Consider the following 14481-nt stretch of genomic DNA (forward strand, 5'->3'; position numbering starts at 1 on the left):
TTTTGGATGTTCATGTACACAAAACATTTACATTTTGGGGGCCTGAAAACGCAATCTTTTGAAAACGAGAATGATACTCTGTGGAAACTACAAAAACGCAAATTTGTGAAAACGTGACGTGTATTCCGTGTTCAGTCTGTTGGCTTTACAAAGTGGCATCGCCAACTACTGGCCTGACATGAATAATACAGTCGTTTTTAGCCGTTATCGCAGATCCGTGGGATCATCTTGACAACATTGTCGTCTGTACGTGAAAAACCCAAAGGAAAAACTTTTCCCCAAAAAGACATAGGCTATAATTTCTGATAGATATAGCCACCAATAAATAAGCAATATATTTCAATATAGTAAATTGAAAGGTGTGTGTATAGATAGATAGATAGATATATACTGATAGATAGACAGGCAGGCAGGCAGACACACATAAATAAAAAAAATATTATAAATAAATGTTATGTATTTGTGGGGTTTTTGTTTGTTTTTGTTTAATGAAACCTAGACAAAGGGTGCCGACCCACCTTTTTTTGTCAGTACATAAAAGTATGGGATTTTTTTATGATAACAATATAGATGAGTTTGTCCACAATTTTGAATGGTAGTGTATGACATTACCAAATGTTACTTTCAGAGATGATTCCAGAAAGTGAATGAATACCACTGTGAAAATGGGCCTTTACACGGCAAATCTCTCCATTATTCCAGCTCATTCTTTAACTCTTTTGTTCTGCGCTCACTGTTCATTTCTCTTTTCCCTCAGGTCTACTGTCATATATTAACGGACAGACAGTCTTTGTGTGAGGATTTTATGGCGGGAGTAGCTATTAAAGGAATCAGTTTTAGGCGATGCAGATTAAAATAATGAAATAATTGACTTTTGCAGCGATTAGTAAGGGTATTCATACGAGGATTTGGGTGAAATACTTAATTGTAGCATTTGGGTATGAAAGAGCTGTTCTAAATTGTGAATATAGTGGCAGCAAAACACCTGCAAACCGCTTCAGACCTGAATATATTTACAATACTTGCTTTTATATAACGGTTAACACATAATAAACTTGTTTATAATAAGACCTCAAACTTAAACTGGGTTTATGCTAATTTTGTGAGCATTTCACCACAATAGCTTTAGTTTGAGCTACAGTGGAGGATCAGTAAGCAGGTGCTAAGCTTAAAATTTTGTGTACACCTTTTATCGGTTTCCTCAAAATCTGCTTTAGTCCAGTCCGTGTGCATTTCACAACTTTTCAGAACATTACGTTCTGTTGTGTTGCCATCTTCAGCTCTCTGTCTCGGCTATAAATGAACTCAATCCTGACAGTGTCAGTCTCATACTGTGTGTTGGCTCTTAATAAGTTCATCGGATTGATTGGCCAAGAAGTGAGCTCAGATGGTGCTCAAGGGTCTGTATTGAGACCTGATACAAACAGTGCAAATGGAGGATGCTTCAGCTGCAGACACTAATAATCAAGGCTAGCCTTTTTCTTTGTCAGTACATTGAAGATGAATAATATATATCTCACTTTCACTTATGACACAGTAATACCGTGTCTTCAGCCAGCAGTCAATCGCACTGGGCATACACAGGGCTCTTGTAATAAAATATGCATTTTAATACTTACATAATATGTCAAATATGCCTCAAATTTAAAAAAAGGGCTTGTTTTAGCAGCTTAATGTGACCTGGAAAAAACAATGCGTTTCGTTAAAGTTTTCTTGGAGAGGACACAAAAAGGTATGAATTTGCAAAGAAAAACAAATTATTTTGCAATATCACTAAAATGCATGCAGGCAACATTTCAAAAAATATATATTTTATTACAGTAGTAAGTTTATGTATGTAGGTCACTAACTGAAATTGGTATGCCTATATTTCTTTATTTGTGGGAAATGTTTTATTAGTGTACTGTATGTATGTTTTCTGAGTGACATTGTTTAATGAGAGTGTTTTTAGGGGACATTAGTTTAGACTGTAAGGATGGCATGTGGTGTGTTAGCAAAAGAGGGCGTTAAGAATGATTGGTGACTGTCCTTTACCACGCAGTACTGTACTGTATGTCCTCTTTTGGGGACGGATCAGGACTGCTGTTGCCATAGTGATTCTGGGTCACTTACCGGTTTTGAAATGCGTTGAGAGACCAGTAGCCACTTTGATGTATGACAATTTTCAAAATGTCTTGTAGTAATTGACATTGGGGGTTTTAAAATAAAAGTTTTATGAATATTCCATTTTTAGATAATTATATAAAAATTTGCATATGCTGTAAGCTACCATGGCAACAGCTGGGATACTTTAAGACATGCATGTATTGTGTATTCGCCAGAGTATCTCTCTATTCTGGTACAATATAGCTTTAGTGTATCACTAAAGACTCATCTTGGTCCACCCAAGGCTATGTACATAAAATGTAGCCTGTGTTTATTACACAGTTCCAAGGGAGGTTCACAAGGGAGAGACTGTGTCCGACAAAAAGTCTAGAGAAAAAGTAATTAATGTAATAAAAGTGCATTTACATGACTATTTTCAACTAAAAACTGAAAACTTTTAATGCGTTTTGGCCGCCTTCATTTACATGGCATTGGCATTTTGGCGGCCTGAAAACGCTAACTTTTTTCAAAGTGCAAGTTTTTGAAAACTATACCGTTATTGTCTACGTGTAAACTACAAAAACGAATTTGTGAAAACAGTGAGGTCATGCACATGCATATTACTTGTTCAGTCTATAGGCGCGTAGTATGGAAAGCTTGTTTCCGCCACAGAATAAAACATTTTAAGAGATAATTGCGACTTTTTATCTCACAATTGTGAGTTTACATCTCGCAATTCTGACTTTATTTCTCAGAATTGCGAGATATAAAGTCGCAATTGCGTGTTATAAAGTCAGAATTGCAAGATATAAAGTCAGAATTGCGTGAAATAAAGTCGCAATTGCGTCTTATAAAGTCAGAATTGGGAGATATAAAGTCAGAATTGCATGATATAAAGTCGCAATTGCATGTTATAAAGTCAGAATTGTGAGATATAAACTATTCTGAGATAAAAAAATAAAAAAAATGTCCGTCTTTTTTTTCCCCCTTAGAATTGGACTTTATATCTCACAATTCTGAGAAAAGATGTCAGAATTTTGAGACATAAACTCGCAATTATGTGTTATAAAGTCAGAATTGCGTGATATAAAGTCGCAATTGTGAGAAAAAAAGTCGCAATTATCTTTTAAAATGTTTTATTCAGTGGCGGAAACAAGCTTCCATAGTGTAGTGTTTTATTTACAAAGTGACATCGCCAACTACTGGCCTGGCAGCAGAATACAGCGTTTTCACGTTTTGACAATGTTGTCGTATGGACGTGAAAAATGCAAACGAAAAACTTTTCTGTTTTTTTTTTTTTTTTTTTACATCGTTGTCATGTAAACGTACCTTAAATAATGATAAGATTAAAATGAATGTATAAAAATTTTACCAATTTTTACAATTAATTGTGATTATTTGTTAGTTATTAATCTGATAAATATATTAAATTATATTAAAATAAATTATTCATAAGAAAATTAAAAATAAATACACTTAACACTACATAGAAAAAAAAAATGTAACTTGAAACTAATTTTAGATTTATAATATACATTATTCAGTGTATAAATTGGGGCTTTATAAAAGATAGATGCATCCTCATGATGATCAGATTTTGGGGATCCTTGGTGTCTAAAATTTTTTAAATCCCTGGTCAAACAAACTGCCGCTACTTTCATGTCTCTCATCACATTCACTTTCTCATTTTATACAAACGCAATTGACACCATATTGACTATATATTATATCTTACATAATTTGATACCAGTGCTGATACTTTGTTTGATTTTAACAAACCCCTAACCCTAAGCTTCCAGACTTAACGAGCAGCATTTGCACACGAGTGACACCAGTGACACTGATGTGGGCTGTAGGCCTAGTCGAAACAGTGAGTACAGCATCTCTTTTCGTGTCTTGAGATTGTTACGGCTTGAGCAAGAGCTGGTGAGTCGTCACTAAGGTGCTGTTTACAAGCCATTGTTAGATATTGGAAGCATGACGTTACTACTTAAACCTTCCACCATTCGCTTTATGTAAATATCCATGATCCTCATATGATCCTATTGCTGAGGATTGCATTGTTGAGTAATGCGCCCGTTTGAGGTTTCTGACTGAATAGAAATCGCTATAGCGGATTATTCCCATCTGTGTGCCTTCAAATGTGGCCTGCAATATTTCATCCGCGTTATACTGACCTTGAGGAGCATTAGAGCCATGACCGTTCCAACATTCCTGCCTAGCTCACCAAAGAGAGATAATAATGAGGTAATCAGACCATCTATTTATGTACAGATTCGGTCACACATAAATGATATGGGGTGCATGGCCCATTTACTGTAATGTCACACTTGCTTTAGGTTAGGTAGTATTTCCCAGCCCTTGTATCACTGTAGCAGTAGGCCATGTTCAAACAGTCTTTTCAATTTCATTTTTTGTATTACTATACATTTTACACTGTAGCCTAGCATAGTGCCAAATATGAAACAGTGTGATAATAACACATCTTACTGTTGTTGTTTTTGTATCTGCCTGTAGTTCAAACAGTATAGCATGCTGCTGGCAACTCAAAGGTCGTGGGTTTGATTTCCAGGGAATGCAAGAACTAAAAAGCCTTGAATGCAATGTCATGTGCTTTGCATAAAAGTGTCTGCAAAATGTATAGTGTTAAGCAAAAGCCAGGTTATTCCATCTTAACATCAACATTAAACTTTACAATAAGTTCAAGACGTTAACTTCATAATAGTAGTTCATGATGCATTCAAGCACATAGTGCTGAAACCCTATTGTTATTGTTAATTTTCCCATGATGCAGCATTCTCCATCTAAAAATTATCGGGCAAACCGAACCGTAAGTCGTAGAGACTTGAAACTTGGAGGGCTGGTAGTACTCACACCGCCTACAACGTCACCAAGGCCCGCCCTGATCGGCCTGACGAGGGCGCTACTGCGGTCAAAAGTATGAAATGGCTCATAACTCCTAAACCGTTAGGCGTAGGCTCAAGTGTCTTATATCGTTGGAATCCTACAAAATGCATGGCTCGGATTTGCTCACCCTTCATGCGACAATTCTGAGTATTTGTGGATTTTGTGAAAAACCTACTTTTGCGCACTAGTCCTCGGCTTTTGGCTCGATCGGAACTAAACCAGTGCAGCAAGATTCTCAGAAGTCTTATTGTCAATAATTATAAAGAAAATTCAAAATTGGCGGCAAAAATGTCTATAACCACCCAACCATTAGCCCAAATGACGTAAAAATTGGCATGCGCTATCTTTGTACGAGGTGCCATGATAGTCTATGAGGACATTGGCGTATCTCAAAAAACATGGCCACCAATGAAATTTGAGTAGCTATCAGACAAGGTTACCAAAGGCTGATCAGATCGAAACTCAGTGAGCATGTTTGACTCATGGCTCTAGAGTTCTGAGAATTTTGAAAGAAATCGGCCCCTAGTTGGCGCTAACTTTTATGCCTGTGTAATCACGTTGTTTTTCACGCATACACACAATATTCATGTAATTTGCTCCATAGACAAAATAACAGCTGAAAAGTAATGTCAAACCAATAGCTTTCTTTTGTGAAGCAGGTGATCTATTATTAGTTTTATTCATTATATTAAAACTGTGATTCTATAAGAGCCAGCAGTTTTGTGGCAAACAGATAAAGTGAAAGATTTAACAGTTTGTGCACAAAAAGGTATCATCTATGGCATCACTTAGACTCACACAGACATTAAGAATCAGCATATAAATCTCAGCAATTTTGATAAAAGTATTCGTGCTACAATGCATGATGGGAGTCTGGGTGAGTGCCTGTGCTGGTACCTAACATGCACTGCGACATGAACTTTTAATGTCATCATCGTTGAGATTCATATGCTGATTCTTGATCTCTGTGCGAGTCAGCATAATACCACAGGTTTTTTAAATCTGATTGTCACAACAATGGATCTTACAGTATCACATTTCTACTATAATTAATAATACAAAACTAATAACAGATCACCTGTTTAGATCACAGAGATTAGGCTTTGGATAAGTTCAGTGAATCAAGTCACTAAATTGTGAGTTTTTTCATCAAAACACAACCACCAACATCTGATTATATTTTCTTTTGGCTTTTGTGCCACAACAAGTGTGTTTTATAAACACACAGTTACAGCAGCCAAAGAAAAATGTAAATTATAAATTCAAGCCTCAAGAGCCCAACTAAAGCAAACACTGATCTCCATCATGGTAACTTTAATTAAACAATAAATCATCAACATATAAACCTCTGTTTATTCTCAATAACAACTTCTGTAGATGCGCGGCAGAAATAAAGTCAAACTGGTTAGTAATAAGTGAAGCTGGTGATTCTGTTTGTGGAGTTGTTTAATCCTCCTCTGCTGAGATCTTGAGAGATTTAACGTCTTCTTTTATCTTCAGGTGATTTCATCTAAAGCTGTCGATGAAGTCAGTTGTAGTTTCGGTGTTTCTCTTTTGTTATTTCTCATTCCTTTAATGATTCTGCTTGTTAGCTGCAGGTGTTCTTCACTAATGCTCAATCATCACTAAATTAATCACTTTAATCACTTAATTTCTTGACTGCAATGTTTATCTTATTTTAGTGGCCTCAACTGAAATAACTTCAGAGTACTCATAACTATTGGTTTCTAAAAAATGTAATAATCGGTGTCCTCAAATGTTATCAGTTAGCTTAAGTTATTGGATTTGATTTGTGTGTGATATTGTGAGCTAGCAATAACTCCAAGCACTCTTCATTTAAAGTTTGTCATTTCAGTGGTTTTACTCAATATAGTGAAGTTTCAATTATATAAAGTATTTGAATGCAGTGAAGTTTAATTGTGTATTAAGAAATAGCCTTGTTTTAGTGGACTCAATTACAATAAGTTCAGAGTACTCATATTGTTTTTTATCAAATGAATTGAATTGAGGTAATCAATGTCCTCAAATGATTTGAGTTAGCTGAACTTGTTGGGTTTTACAGTGTGCGGCTAATCGCTACACCTGTTTAGAATGTATAATGTAAATTCTTTATTCAAATGAAAATACTAAAATATGAAAATTGCACATCAACCATCTTATTCGTGTGTTTATTAGCTTCTTATTTCAAGTGTAGAAATGTTTCTTTGGTTTGTTCTTCACAGAGCACAGGGCAAGGAAATGTACAGGACAGTGTCATGCAAAGGGCAGGATTATGGTTATGTTGACTCACATACAATGATTGACAGCTGTAGAGATCAAATGAACGTGCGACGAGTCATAAACTGATGCAAATTAGGAAGAGGAGACAGAACTTGCTCTGAACGCTCTTTCAGCTCTTCTGATCGCATAATTCAGTGGGAAATAAATAAAAAAGGTATTCTATATGACAAAATATTTTGCAAACGTGTATGGTAATAAATCAATATTTCTCCAAATATGCACACTTTTGAACTAAGTCCCCTAACAGACACTGTCTGCATGTATGTGAACACAAATAAACTGCAGTAGACATGAGTGAATTCATGTGAGTGTTGATATTCTATTTAAAATATCATATATTACAGATTGATTATTTTGCAATCCTGACATAAATTAAGAAATGAATGTCACTGCAACCTAGTTTGTCCAGATCAAGTAAGTGTTTAACAACAATAATCTGGGGCCATCTGCAATCTTTGCCTATAAAGGGGTTAAATATCTATATCTAAAACACAAAACCACCACACAATAGCAGAGGATAGCACTCATTGGCTCAGTCTGCTCTGTAAAATTATTATTTTCAAGGGTTTCAAGGGAAATCATATTTAAACTTTATAAAATCATTAAAATAACATTACAAATGACTTTGTCAAAATTTACCTCTTCAATTGTTCATTTTATGCATCATATTTTGCAATATGTGACCCTGGATCACAAAACCAATCATGTCGCACGGGTATATTTGTGGCAATAGCCAACAATACATTGTGTGGGTCAAAATTATCGATTTTTCTTTTATGGCAAAAATCATTAGGATATTAAGTAAAGATCATGTTCCATGAAGATATTTAGTAAACTTCCTACCGTAAATATATAAAACATGTATTTTTGTGACTGAATACAGCACAATCATGAACATAAATGGACAACTTTAAAGAAGATTTTTCTCAGTGTTTCAATTTTTTTGCACCTTCAGATTCCAGATTTTCTAATAGTTGTATCTCGGCCAAAAATATTGTCCTATCCTAACAAACCATACATCAATGGAAAGCTTATTTATTCAGATGTATAAATCTCAGTTTCAAAAAATGTACCCATGTGACTGGTTTTGTCGTCCAGGGTCACATATCACTTTGCAATGCAATGATTTCAATGACACACCTGAAAAATATATTTTAAAGGGGAGGCCTGAAATAAGCATTTATTCAAATATCTGTATCTACAACAAATTGTGTGTGTGTGTGTGTAAGCCTGTTTAATAGAGTTAACATGGAAAATGTGCCTTGCTTTAGTGGAGACAAACTGACACTTTTAAAACAGACACATTGAAAGCAAGCTAATGAGTGGTCCTCTTTTTTTTCCCCCTTACTACTAACTAATGTTTCTATAATTCATATTTAGAAATTATAAAATCACTATTATAAAATTTACAATCATATTTTATCCAAATCCATCACTTCATATCCATTTAAACATTAGTTTTGACAATTGTGCTGCATGCGTAATGTAATGTGAAACCTGAAAATGGTGTTTTACAGAGGACACTTGCAGTAACCCATTTTGTTACCCATCATATATTTCAAATATTTGTATCTAAAACAAAATGTGTGCATGTGTGTAAGCATGCTTAGTCTAGTATTATTGTTTAAGCCTTTCATTCTTTTGTGAATGTGTTTTAGCATATTCTCCATCATGGATATTTTATGGTGTCAGGCTGTCAGCCCTACATTAAGGCCTAGACCTTAACAGCATATTTGGCATGAAGGTCCTAAAACGCTTGAACCCCACTAATTGCTGCTTGCAGCTATATTTAATATTGTTAATGCAATTACAAATGTTGTTCATTGTTAATTCATGCATGATACTTAATGCATTAATGCATGTTAACAAAAAACAAGCAAATGAGAAAAACTTTCTTTTTTTTTTTTTTAGGAATGAAATTGGGGTCCATTTTGATTTCATGTTGACTTGAGCTGGTTTTTTAACATGGTATCTGGTTTGTGCTGCTCTGTTCCACTCAGCTTGACTAGGAAATTATTAGATATTAAGATGACAAAAAAAAATTATAATTTTGATTGTATGTTGACTGAGTTGATGAGGTGATTGTGCTGGTTTTTGGGACATGGTACTGTATATGGTTTGTGCTGGAAATTTTTAGATATTATGAAGACCTTTTTTTTCTTCATTTAAAAGGAAATGGGCTCATTGTATCTGGTTTGTGCAATTTAAGGTGGTCTTTTAGCTCTTCTCGGCTTGACCGGGATGCTCTACTTGTTTAGGTGATAAGTATAATAAGCGGATGTCCATAATTGACCAGTTTGGACAAGCTTTTAAAGTGTCAGACCTCCTCTTGCCCCTGAAACTGACTCTTGGTTGCTTTATTCTAGTTTTCTTGCTTTCCTCCTTCACTTTTTTTTTTTCTTGCACACATGCATTCTATAATTTGGCAAGAGATCATGACACTGATCAACCTCTAGCAAATTAAAACCTAGCTAATTAGCCTGACTGTCACTCTAACCACCATGTGTTTGTGTGTGTGTGCATGTCTGAGTGAGAAAGATTGACTGGATTTGCATCAGTGTAATTCAGTTATTGTAATTCATGGAGACATGTTGCCCCTCCTGCCTCCCTCACAAGAGTCCGTCTGCTGGACTTCATCATGAACTCTTCTCAGATCTTAGCCTTTAGATAAACCCTCATTAGCGCAGTGATGCTAGTAATAAAGTTTCCAAGTAAATAATCAGCCAATATATTATTAAATGTTTGAATCCTTTTAGAGCAATTGGCCCAGTGGTTCACCTCACCTTACCCATTCCTAAACGGACCAAAATTAAGAAGATCCCTGCGTTGTTTTTAATTTCTTTTATTTACTTGATTTCAGTCAGGACCACTTTGCCAAGTATATAATTGATTACAATTATAGCATACAGTTAGTGTTGGCAGTATGGTTCTGTTCTTGGCAAAACTCCTACGCCTGTCCATGCTGCTATGCCTGGACAGAGCGGGGAGAGCAGCAAGTCAAACCCCCCTGGGGTACAGAACAGAACCAGTAAATGCATACATACTACAACTCTCAATTACATGAGTTGTGAAAATACAAATACATGATAAAAGCTTGCAATGTATGACTGTACAGGAAAAAACAAAAAGACAGAATGATTAAAGGTTCGGTTGGGTGGAGTTGGGGTTGGAGGAGGGAGTTTAATGCGAGCAGCGATGCTATGGAGGAAATGCTGAAGGAATGGGAGTTTATATGTGCCGCTGTGATAGATGTCGACACTGGCTTAGAACACGTCATTATCAGCTGATGCGAACTTGGCTGACGTGGCCTGTCTGAACTAACGCGATGCTTGATTATTATGACTAAATTTGGCCTCTTATTAAAAGACCAAAAACATCACACTGCTTTTGATGTAACGGTTAGATTTACAGAATACAGAAGGACTAAAATGCTTCGCAATAAATTTGCACATATAGTATTTGAATTTTATTTAATTGGACAGGAAACATAGTGTTTTGAATAGTTGTGCAATGTGTTAAAAATAGAAATGGGGTTTGCATAAACTGAGGGCACATGCATCAGATTAAGATGCACGTAAATGTTCTGATGCCTGTTTGTTCTTGGACATTTACAGGTATGCATTTGGCAGAAGCGACTTTGCATTCAAGGTATACATTTTATCAATTCAAGCCATGCACGCGTTTCTTGGGAATCAAACTCATGAGCATAATAAAATCATAACAGGGGAATCTCAGTAATTTGTAAATCCATTGCCAAGCAAGTTGATTATCAAGGATATACTGTAGTTGCATTTTTACATAATATGCACAAATAAGTGCCTTCGTCCATCAGTTATGCTGAATATATTTGTGAGACTGCTCAATTGTATATATATAAAACCTTAACTGAAATAACAATTTGTAAATGGACTAACACCAAACTGATGTGTAGAAAGATAGCATACAATTAATTGCCAACTACAAGAATAAATTGATAGTACATAGTTTAAGGTTATGTTTCCTAAAGATAATCTTTCCTTGGGACTCTCGTGGTTTTAGTGAAAGTATGCGCTAATGGTGAGCACAGGCATTTAAAGACTAATTAGGTGGTGATTACCGGAATGAATCTCACTGAACCCCATGATGTGAGCTCCTACTGTAGCCAGTAACGAGTGGCAAAAGGTCACTGTCTCTCACAGCGTATTGTTAAAAAGACATCTTTATCAGTACTGACTGGAGGCTTTGTGAACATATAGGGATGTACATTTGCTCTCTCAGACCTCAACAGCCTGATTTGATTTAATGGATACAATGTACAGTAATTATGAGATAATTGATGGTCCAAAGTGCACCAAGCAGTTTTACACCTAAACAATATTAATATTGCTTTCACTAGATGTTTAAAATGATGCACTGCCTTTCACAGATGTGGAATAAAGAAGGGCAAAGCCAAGCATGATTCTGCATTTACACTGAAATGTGACTGTGTAAATGATAGTGAGTGCGAGTCCACTGTTCTGTATCGTTTGTTTAGGAAGGTGATACCAGTGAAAATAAATGGGTATGTTCTGATCACCTAACCTTACGTGAACCTCACAGGGTATTTGGGAGATAGCCAGGTAATATATAGGGAGCATGCATGCTCAGTCTGAAGGGCACTATACGCTGAACAAACATCAATATATCACTAAAGCTTTGCCATCACGGGAATAAACTACATTTTAAAATATATTCGTTTTTTCACAGTATTACTGTTTTTACTCTTCTTTTGCACACTACCACAAACTTTTGAACTGCTAGTTTGCATATATGTATTATATTAATTCATATTATATTTGTACATGTAAATAAGTATTTCATCATACTGAAAAACTCTGATCTGTGTTTGATGACATTGCAGGTCACTGAATGAATTGAATCACCGGCTAACCATGTTGGAAGCATTGAACACTGCATTGGAACTCTGCGAATCAGAATACAGCTAAGGAAAAATGTATTTACAGTATATTGTTATCATGATAGCACATCATAATTTGCATATAGTGCGCTTTGGGTTGTTAACTTTTTTTAGTCCAATTTTCTGTTTGTTGAAAAAGCACAGACATAAATTAATGGAGTGCGTCTCAATCTGCTCCCTAGTTCAGTAGTCACTTCCCAGGGAGTCGGACATTTCTAGAGGCTGTCTTGTCGAAATCAGCATCCCACGTCTCTTAATTGCTGTTCATGATATATTGATTCACAACATAGCGAATGAGATGCATAAAAAAAATGTTTTTTATAATGTGCGATTTAAAGTAAAAGAACAGATGCTCATGGGCTTTAAATGGAATAGAGAAGTGGCTTTACGGTGCACTAGAAGAGCTGCTATGCTTTTCACACATGACATTGTCACAGGTGTGTTAAAAAATGCTCCGTCACTACATCAAAGGTGCCTGCAAACAGGCTGTGATGGAGGAGGCGAGCGCGGGGTTGACACAACCTTTTCTGAGTGACAGGTGCAGTCGGTCACCTACTAGAGTGCTTGATAGAGCAGTGATGCTGAGATGTGTTTCATATCCTTTTAACATGTTACTTTGAGAGACTGTTTTTACCTGTACATTTTATTTCAAAGCAAAATTTATGGATAACATTTCCAAAATGTGATGCTTTTTTGAGATACTGGATACTGGATCTCACTGGATTGACCACCAAATGTAAACTAATGGAAACGCTGTCACACTGACAAATGTGATTATCATAATGGTAAATGCCCACACCTTGGTGTCCATGTGCATAAAGTGTGCACATATACAGTACATAAAGTGTATGCTAAAAGTGCAGCAGCTGGATCTTTGAGGGCACTTTCGCAATAAGCTGTTGAACCCTCTTACAATTTTTTTGCACATTTGTCCTGACAGTGTAGAATATTTTGGTGAGCAAAAAATATAGAATTGGTTCTGAATTTTTGCCTGGCTAACGTCAGACCTCGTCTCATTGAGACGTGGTCTGGGAACCACATGTTCATTTTCTCGTATTTGAGGTGTGGTTTACGAATGCCCAGAGCCGTTTATTGGGCGCTACAAATGTCTATCAAATGCGCCTGTACATAGCTCATAGCCAATCGTTTCAATTATACCAGATGACGTACAGTGCTATGCATAAGTTTAGACACCCATGCTAAAGTTGACTAAAAGAGGAACTTAATGCCTTAATTAAAAAAATTAGGAAAAATCCAACCTTTAAGGACACCAATTTTCTTTGTGAATGAATAATGTATCGTAAATAAATAAATGTTCTTCCCTAAAATACAGGGTGCATAAGTCTGGACACCCCTATGTTAAATTCCCATAGAGGCAAGCAGATTTTTATTTTTAAAGGCCAGTTACTTCATGGATCCAGGATACTATGCATCCTGATAAAGTTCCCTTGGCCTTTGGAATTAAAATAGCCCCACATCATCACATAGCCTTCACCATACCTAGAGATTGGCATGGAGTACTTTCCATAAGATCATCTCTCAATGCAAATCAAACCAGCTATTAGGCTAACTGAAATAAAACCATGCCAATCTCTAGGTATGGCGAAGGCTATGTGATGATATGTGGATAGGAAGGATATGTGTTTAGGTTTTAGGTATCTTTGCTTCTGCTGTATTGTTATAAAGATTTCTGCATCTTCACATCAAAAACAATGGACATTGAGGCCCAACAGTTTGGGACTACTAGTAAAAAACACTTAGGCCTATATATTTATATTTTTTTTTATTCAAATGTTTTATTAGATTATCACAATCTGATGATTGTGTTCTCCATCAAGATTTGAGAAGGTTCCATTGTGTGCCTTACTGGAAGTACATCAGACCTTCAGAACCAAGTAGAACCAAGAACCAAGAGTTCACAAGATCAGTCATAATTTAATTTTAGTAGTAAAGTGCAGAATCTTAAATGTTTCTTGTTCATTTTATGTCCTAACATTTCTACAGTTTTTGATTTCCAGGTTTAAGTTTGACATCTAATCCCAGATTCAAACTTTTGGACTGCATTGTGAGATGTTGGCTGCTGTCTAGTATGGCATAAGTCTCTCAGACCCAAACAATAGGACATGCAGCTGCATTTTAGCCTACCTCAGTGTGTTTGTGCTTTTCTCACAAAAAACACAACAGGAGACTTACCTTAAGCTCCACTTAAAGCACAATATGTGTCTTAGAAAAAAGTATGTATTCTTTAAGAAATAAAACCATTTTTATTGTGC

The sequence above is a fragment of the Squalius cephalus genome (assembly GCF_949319135.1).
Source record: "Squalius cephalus genome assembly, chromosome: 2".
Taxonomy (NCBI): domain Eukaryota; kingdom Metazoa; phylum Chordata; class Actinopteri; order Cypriniformes; family Leuciscidae; genus Squalius; species Squalius cephalus.